Source organism: Bombus pyrosoma, linkage group LG9 (assembly GCF_014825855.1).
Source record: "Bombus pyrosoma isolate SC7728 linkage group LG9, ASM1482585v1, whole genome shotgun sequence".
Lineage (NCBI taxonomy): Eukaryota > Metazoa > Arthropoda > Insecta > Hymenoptera > Apidae > Bombus > Bombus pyrosoma.
Genome location: NC_057778.1, coordinates 13,625,724 through 13,635,459, shown reverse-complemented (window position 1 = coordinate 13,635,459; position 9,736 = coordinate 13,625,724).

The following is a 9,736-nucleotide window of genomic DNA, read 5'->3' as shown; positions in this document are numbered from 1 at the left end:
GTAATACTACATATCGTTACACGTTATTACGGAATGCTACATAACGTTATACGTTATAACGTAGTACTACATAATGTTATATGCTATAAGGTAGTGCTACATAACGTTATACGTTATATCGTAATACTACATATCGTTACACGTTATTACGGAATGCTACATAACGTTATACGTTATAACGTAGTACTACATAATGTTACATGCTATAAGGTAGAGCTACATAACGTTATACGTTATATCGTAATGCTAGATAACGTTATTCGTTTTATCGTAATGCTAGATAACGTTATACGTTATATCGTAATACTACATATCGTTACACGTTATTACGGAATGCTACATAACGTTATACGTTATAACGTAGTACTACATAACGTTACATGCTACAAGGTAGGGCTACATAACGTTATACGTTATATCGTAATGCTTGATAACGTTATACGTTATATCGTAATACTGCATATCGTTATACGTTATTGCGGAATGCCACATAACGTTATTCGTTATAACGTAGTACTACATAACGTTATATGCTATAACGTAGCGCTACATAACGTTATACGTTATATCGTTATAATACATATCGTTATACGTTAAAACGTATTACCATATAACGTTATACGTTATATCGTAATACCACATATCGTTATACGTTATATCCAATACTACATATCGTTATACGTTATAACGTATTACCATATAACGGTATACGTTGGAGCGTAATACTACATAACGTTATGCGTCATATCGTAATGCTACATAACGTTATTCGTTATATCGTAATGCTAGATAACGTTATACGTTATATCGTAATACTACATATCGTTATACGTTATTACGTAATGCTACATAACGTTATACGTCATATCGTAATGCTACATAACGTTACATGTTATATCGTATTGCTACATAACGTTATGCGTCATATCGTAATGCTATTTAACGTTATTCGTTATATCGTAATGCTAGATTACGTTAAACGTTATATCGTAATACTACATATCGTTATTCGTTATATCGTAATTCTACGTAACGTTATACGTTATATCGTAATACTACATATCGTTATACGTTATATCGTAATACTATATAACGTTATACGTTGGAACGTATTATTACATATCGTTATACGTTATTTCGTAAAACTACATAACGTTATACATTATATCGTAATACTACATATCGTTATACGTTATATCGTAATAGTATATAACGTTATACGTTGGAACGTATTAATACATATCGTTATACGTTGTTTCGTAAAACTACATAACGTTATACGCTATATCGTAATGCTACATAACGTTATATGTTATATCGTAATGCTACATAACATTATACGTTATATCGTAATACTAAATATCGTTACACGTTATATCGTAAAACTGCATATCGTTATTCGTTATATCGTAATGCTACATAACGTTATACGTTATATCGTAATGATACATAACGTTATACGCTATATCGTAATGCTACATAACATTATACGTTATATCGTAGTGCTAAATGTCGTGATACGTTATATCGGAACACCACATATCGTTATACGTTATAACGTATTACCATATAACGGTATACGTTGGAACGTAGTACTACATAACGTTACACGTTATATCGTATTGCTACATAACGTTATGCGTCATATCGTAATGCTACATAACGTTATACGTTATATCGTAATGCTAGATAACGTTATACGTTATATCGTAATACTACATATCGTTATATGTTATTACTGAATGCTACATAACGTTATACGTTACAACGTAGTACTACATAACGTTACATGCTACAAAGTAGTGCTACATAACGTTATACGTTATATCGTAATGCTAGATAACGTTATACGTTATATCGTAATACTATATATCGTTATACGTTATTACGGAATGCCACATAACGTTATTCGTTATAACGTGGTACTACATAACTTTATATGCTATAACGTAGTGCTACATAACGTTATACGTTATATCGTAATGCTACATAACGTTATTCGTTATATCGTAATGCTAGATAACGTTATACGTTATATCGTAATAGTATATAACGTTATACGTTGGAACGTATTAATACATATCGTTATACGTTGTTTCGTAAAACTACATAACGTTATACGCTATATCGTAATGCTAGATAACGTTATACGTTATATCGTAATACTGCATATCGTTATACGTTATTACGGAATGCCACATAACGTTATTCGTTATAACGTAGTACTACATAACTTTATATGCTATAACGTAGTGCTACATATCGTTATTCGTTATATCGTAATGCTACATAACATTATACGTTATATCGTAATGCTAGATAACGTTATACGTTACTTCGTAATACTACATATCGTTATACGTTATTACGGAATGTTACATAACGTTATACGTTATAACGTAGTACTACATAACGTTATATGCTATAAGATAGTGCTACATAACGTTATACGTTATATCGTAATACTGCATATCGTTATACGTTATTACGGAATGCCACATAACGTTATTCGTTATAACGTAGTACTACATAACTTTATATGCTATAACGTAGTGCTACATAACGTTACATGTTATATCGTATTGCTACATAACGTTATGCGTCATATCGTAATGCTACATAACATTATACGATATATCGTAATACTAAATATCGTTATACGTTATATCGTAACAGTACATATCGTTATTCGTTATATCGTAATGCCACATAACGTTCTACGTTATATCGTAATGCTACATAACATTATACGTTATATCGTAATACTAAATATCGTTATACGTTATATCGTAAAACTGCATATCGTTATTCGTTATATCGTAATGCTACATAACGTTATACGTTATATCGTAATGATACATAACGTTATACGTTATTACGGAATTCTACATAACGTTATACGTTATAACGTAGTACTACATAATGTTATATGCTATAAGGTAGTGCTACATAACGTTATACGTTATATCGTAATGCTAGATAACGTTATTCGTTATATCGTAATGCTAGATAACGTTATACGTTATATCGTAATACTACATATCGTTATACGTTATTACGGAATGCTACATAACGTTATACGTTATAACGTAGTACTACATAATGTTATATGCTATAAGGTAGTGCTACATAACGTTATACGTTATATCGTAATACTACATATCGTTATACGTTATATCCTAATACTATATAACGTTATACGTTGGAACGTATTATTACATATCGTTATACGTTATTTCGTAAAACTACATAACGTTATACGCTATATCGTAATGCTACATAACGTTATATGTTATATCGTAATGCTACATAACATTATACGTTATATCTTAATACTAAATATCGTTATACGTTATATCGTAAAACTGCATATCGTTATTCGTTATATCGTAATGCTACATAACGTTATACGTTATATCGTAATGATACATAACGTTATACGCTATATCGTAATGCTATATAACATTATACGTTATATCGTAGTGCTAAATATCGTGATAGGTTATATCGGAACACCACATATCGTTATACGTTATGACGTATTACGATATAACGGTATACGTTGGAACGTAGTACTACATAACGTTACACGTTATATCGTATTGCTACATAACGTTACGCGTCATATCGTAATGCTACATAACGTTATTCGTTATATCGTAATGCTAGATAACGTTATACGTTATATCGTAATACTACATATCGTTATACGTTATTACGTAATGCTACACAACGTTATACGTTATAACGTAGTACTACATAACGTTATATGCTATAACGTAATGCTTCATAACGTTATACGTTATATCGTAATGCTACATAACGTTATACGTTATATCGTAATGCTACATAACATTATATGTTATATCGTAATGCTAAATATCGTGATACGTTATATCGGAACTCCACACATCGTTATTCGTTATATCGTAATGCTACATAACGTTATACGTCATATCGTAATGCTACATAACGTTACATGTTATATCGTATTGCTACATAACGTTATGCGTCATATCGTAATGCTACATAACGTTATTCGTTATATCGTAATGCTAGATAACGTTATACGTTATATCGTAATACTACATATCGTTATTCGTTATATCGTAATTCTACATAACGTTATACGTTATATCGTAATACTACATATTGTTATACGTTATATCGTAATACTATATAACGTTATACGTTGGAACGTATTATTACATATCGTTATACGTTATTTCGTAAAACTACATAACGTTATACGTTATATCGTAATACTACATATCGTTATACGTTATATCGTAATAGTATATAACGTTATACGTTGGAACGTATTAATACATATCGTTATACGTTATTTCGTAAAACTACATAACATTATACGCTATATCGTAATGCTACATAACGTTTTATGTTATATCGTAATGCTACATAACGTTATGCGTCATATCGTAATGCTACATAACGTTATTCGTTATATCGTAATGCTAGATAACGTTATACGTTATATCGTAATACTACATATCGTTATACGTTATTACGGAATACTACATAACGTTATACGTTATAACGTAGTACTACATAATGTTATATGATATAAGGTAGTGCTACATAACGTTATACGTTATATCGTAATGCTAGATAACGTTATTCGTTATATCGTAATGCTAGATAACGTTATACGTTACTTCGTAATACTACATATCGTTATACGTTATTACGGAATGCTACATAACGTTATACGTTATAACGTAGTACTACATAACGTTATATGCTATAAGGCAGTGCTACATAACGTTATACGTTATATCGTAATGCTAGATAACGTTATACGTTATATCGTAATACTGCATAGCGTTATACGTTATTACGGAATGCCACATAACGTTATTCGTTATAGCGTAGTACTAAATAACTATATATGCTATAACGTAGTGCTACATAACGTTATACATTATATCGTTATAATACATATCGTTATACGTTGTTTCGTAAAACTACATAACGTTATACGCTATATCGTATTGTTACATAACGTTATGCGTCATATCGTAATGCTACATAACGATATTCGTTATATCGTAATACTATATAACGTTATACGTTATATCGTAATACTACATAATATATAATATAATGTAATAATACGTTATAGCGTATAACGATATTTAGTATTACGATATAACGTATAATGTTATGTAGCATTACGTTATAACGTATAACGTTATATAGTATTACATTATAACGTGTAATGCTATATAGAATTACGATATAACGCATAACGTTATATGGTATTACGATATAACCTATAACGTTGCGTAGCATTACGATATATCGTATAATGTTATCTAGCATTACGATATAACGATTAACGTTATATGGTAATACGTTATAGCGTATAACGATATGTAGTATTACGATATAACGTATAACGATATTTAGTATTACGATATAACGTATAATGTTATGTAGCATTACGCTATAACGTATAACGTTATCTAGCATTACGTAATAACGTATAACGTTATCTAGCATTACGTAATAACGTATAACGATATGTAGTGTTACGTTATAACGTATAACGTTATCTAGCATTACGATATAACGAATAACGTTATATGGTAATACGTTATGACGTATAACGATATGTAGTATTACGATATGACGTATAACGTTATGTAGTATTACGATATGACGTATAACGTTATGTAGCATTACGATATAACGTATAACGTTATGTAGCATTACGTTATAGCATATAACGTTATGTAGTATTACGATATAACCTATAACGTTACGTAGCATTACGATATAACGTATAACGATATGTAGTATTACGATATAACGTATAACGTTATGTAGTTTACGTTACAACGTATCACGTTATATGGTATTACGATATAACGTATAACGATATGTAGTATTACGATATAACGTTTAACGATATGTAGTATTACGATATAACGTATAACGTTATATGGTAGTACGATATAACGTGTAACGATATGTAGTGTTGCGTTATAACGTATAACGTTATGTAGAATTACGTTACAAAGCATAACGATATATGGTAATACGATATAACGTATAACGACATGTAGTGTTGCGTTATAACGTATAACGTTATGTGGTATTACGATATAACGTATAACGATATGTAGTATTGCGTTATAACGTATAACGTTATGTAGTATTACGTTACAAAGTATAACGATATATGCTAATACGATATAACGTATATCGACATGTAGTGTTACGTTATAACGTATAACGTTATGTAGTATTACGTTATAACGTATAACGTTATGTAGTATTACGTTACAACGTATCACGTTATATGGTATAACGATATAACGTATAACGATATGTAGTATTACGATATAACGTATAACGATATGTAGTATTACGATATAACGTATAACGTTATATGGTAATACGATATAACGTATAACGACATGTAGTGTTGCGCTATATACGTATAACGTTATGTGGTATTACGATATAACATATAATGATATGAAGCATTATGTTATAGCGCATAACGATATGTAGTATTACGATATAACGTATAACGATATGTTGTATTACGATATAACGTATAACGTTATATAGTATTACGATATAATGTATAACGTTATATGGTATTACGATATATCCTATAACGATATGTGGTATTACGATATAACGTATAACGTTATGTAGTATTACGATATAATGTATAACGATTTATGGTAATACGATATAACGTATAACGATATGTAGTGTTGCGTTATAACGTATAACGTTATGTGGTATTACGATATAACGTATAACGATATGTAGTGCTGCGTTATAACGTATAACGTTATGTAGTATTACGTTACAAAGTATGACGATATATAGTATTACGATATAACGTATAACGATATGTAGTAATACGATATAACGTATAACGTTATGTAGCATTACGATATGACGTATAACGTTATGTAGTACAACGCTATAATATATAACGTTATCTAGCATTACGATAAAACGTATAACGATATGTAGTATTACGATATAACGTATAACGTTATGTAGTATTACGCTATAACGTATAACGTTATCTAGCATTACGATATAACGTACAACGTTATGTGGTACTACGTTCCTACGTATAACGTTATGTAGTATTACGCTGTAACGTATAACGTTATCTAGCATTACGATATAACGTATAACGTTATGTGGTACTACGTTCCTACGTATAACGTTATATAGTATTACGATATAACGTATAACGTTATCTAGCATTACGATATAACGAATAACTATATGTAGTGTTACGATATAACGTATAACGATATTTTGTATTACGATATAACGTATAATGTTATGTAGCATTACGATATAACGTATAACGTTATGTAGTACTACGTTACAACGTATAACGTTATATAGTATTACGATATAACGTATAACGATATGTAGTATTACGATATAGCGTATAGCGTTATGTAGTATAACGCTATAACATATAACGTTATCTAGCATTACGATATAACGAATAACGATATGTAGTATTTCGATATAACGTATAACGTTATGTAGCATTACGATATGACGTATAACGTTATGTATCATTACGATATAACGTATAACGTTATGTGGTACTACATTCCTACGTATAACGTTATATAGTATTACGATATATCGTATAACGTTATGTAGCATTACGATATAACGAATAACGTTATGTAGCATTACGATATACCGTATAACGTTATGCAGTACAACGTTACAACGTATAACGTTAGATAGTATTACGATATAACGTATAACGATATGTAGTATTACGATATAACGAATAACGTTATGTAGCATTACGATATAACATATAACGTTATGCAGTACTACGTTACAACGTATAACGTTATATAGCATTACGATATGACGTATAACGTTATGTAGTATAACGCTATAACATATAACGTTATATAGCATTACGATATGACGTATAACGTTATGTATCATTACGATATAACGTATAATGTTATGTGGTACTACATTCCTACGTATAACGTTATATAGTATTACGATATATCTTATAACGTTATGTAGTACTACGTTACAACGTATAACGTTATATAGTATTACGATATAACGTATAACGATATGTAGTATTACGATATAACGTATAACGTTATGTAGAGCTACGTTATAACGTATAACGTTATGTAGTATTACGTTACATTGTATACAATAACGTTATAACGTTATATGGCAATACGATATAACGTATATCGTTATGTAGTATTACGAAATAACGTATTACTCGTTTGTCCGATGAGCGCTATTATTTGTTAGCTCTTGTAATATTTACATCTGTACCAATAAAGATCAGCGAGAATACATATCCACGACGGCCAATTCGAGTGAAGATTCGTCAGACGCTCAAAATTCCAACGCTAACCCGAGATATAGATAGATCGATCGATACCTGTAGATATAGAATATTAGGAAAGAAACTACGTTAAATAAGAGAAAAGAAAACTATGTGGAAGAATTTAATAGCATCGCGTGGTGAGATGGACGATTTGCTTCTCTCCCTTTCCCTTTTCCCCTTAACAATTTTCCGTTATTCTATGTATTCCGAATCTATGTATTGTTTCGTGTGCTCCAAGAACATCAAAGTGATCGTTATTGGTGGGAGTGGATGAAAAGGTAAGGGAAGGAAGGTGGAAGTTGCAGAGACCAAAGCCTTATACCATTCTGCAGGTAGAAATCGTCCTCGAAAGAAAAAACGATTAGGAAAGATAGGAAGATGGTCTGAACACGCAATATACCATCTCGTAACCAGACCTATCCACTTCACAGGATATTCTTGGACGTTTCTTTTCGGTGTCGACCAATGATGAAAGAAGGGACAGTCATTCAATGCCGATTTCAAGGAAGAGTAGCCAAAGATATTATTGCGGGACATTGGTCACACTTAAAAGTAGAAAAACGGATCATTCCAGCATCTCATGTTTACTTATAATCAACTCAAATTTGCTGCTAGTTAAAGAACAAAGCAACTCTATATTTCTATTTATTATGAAAATTAATTGTGATAGTTGATCTTTTATAAATTGATACATTTTATTGCTTTCTATAAAGAGAATTTTGTTATACCGATACTCTAAAATATTTTTGTAATTCATTTGTAAGTTAGATTGTACTAATAGTTAAACTGTGTATGTTTACAACAATTCATAATTTGATAAAACAGCTGGAGAAATGAAACCTAAAAATTAAAAGAAATTTATGATACTCGTCAAATATTGTAATAATAATACTTCTTTAAAAAGTGTATACATAGCTGTGTATTTATATTTTTGCATTTTATGTCTGTGTATCTCTGCAACTTTCCACTTTCCACGAATACATAAAAGTTCGCAATTTGCGAATAGTAAAATTAAATAAATATAATTTCAAACTATTTTACACATGAAAATATTTCGAATAGCAGTGAAATGTACTTGCCGAATAAATTATATCTTTTTCTCGACGAACATCGCAAAGATTCTACATAAGTACCATTCTTAGTCTTTCCTTTTTATAATCGATAATAGTACAAGGTATCTTAATAAACGATCTCTCGTTTGCTACAGGTAATTTTAAAACTAATTGAACGATTTGTAATAATCAATAATTTAGAAATATTTAACATAGCAAAGCATTTTGGAATAATGAATGAATACTATATAACTTAATAGGTTACATTTCTGTGAATTCTATACGAAAA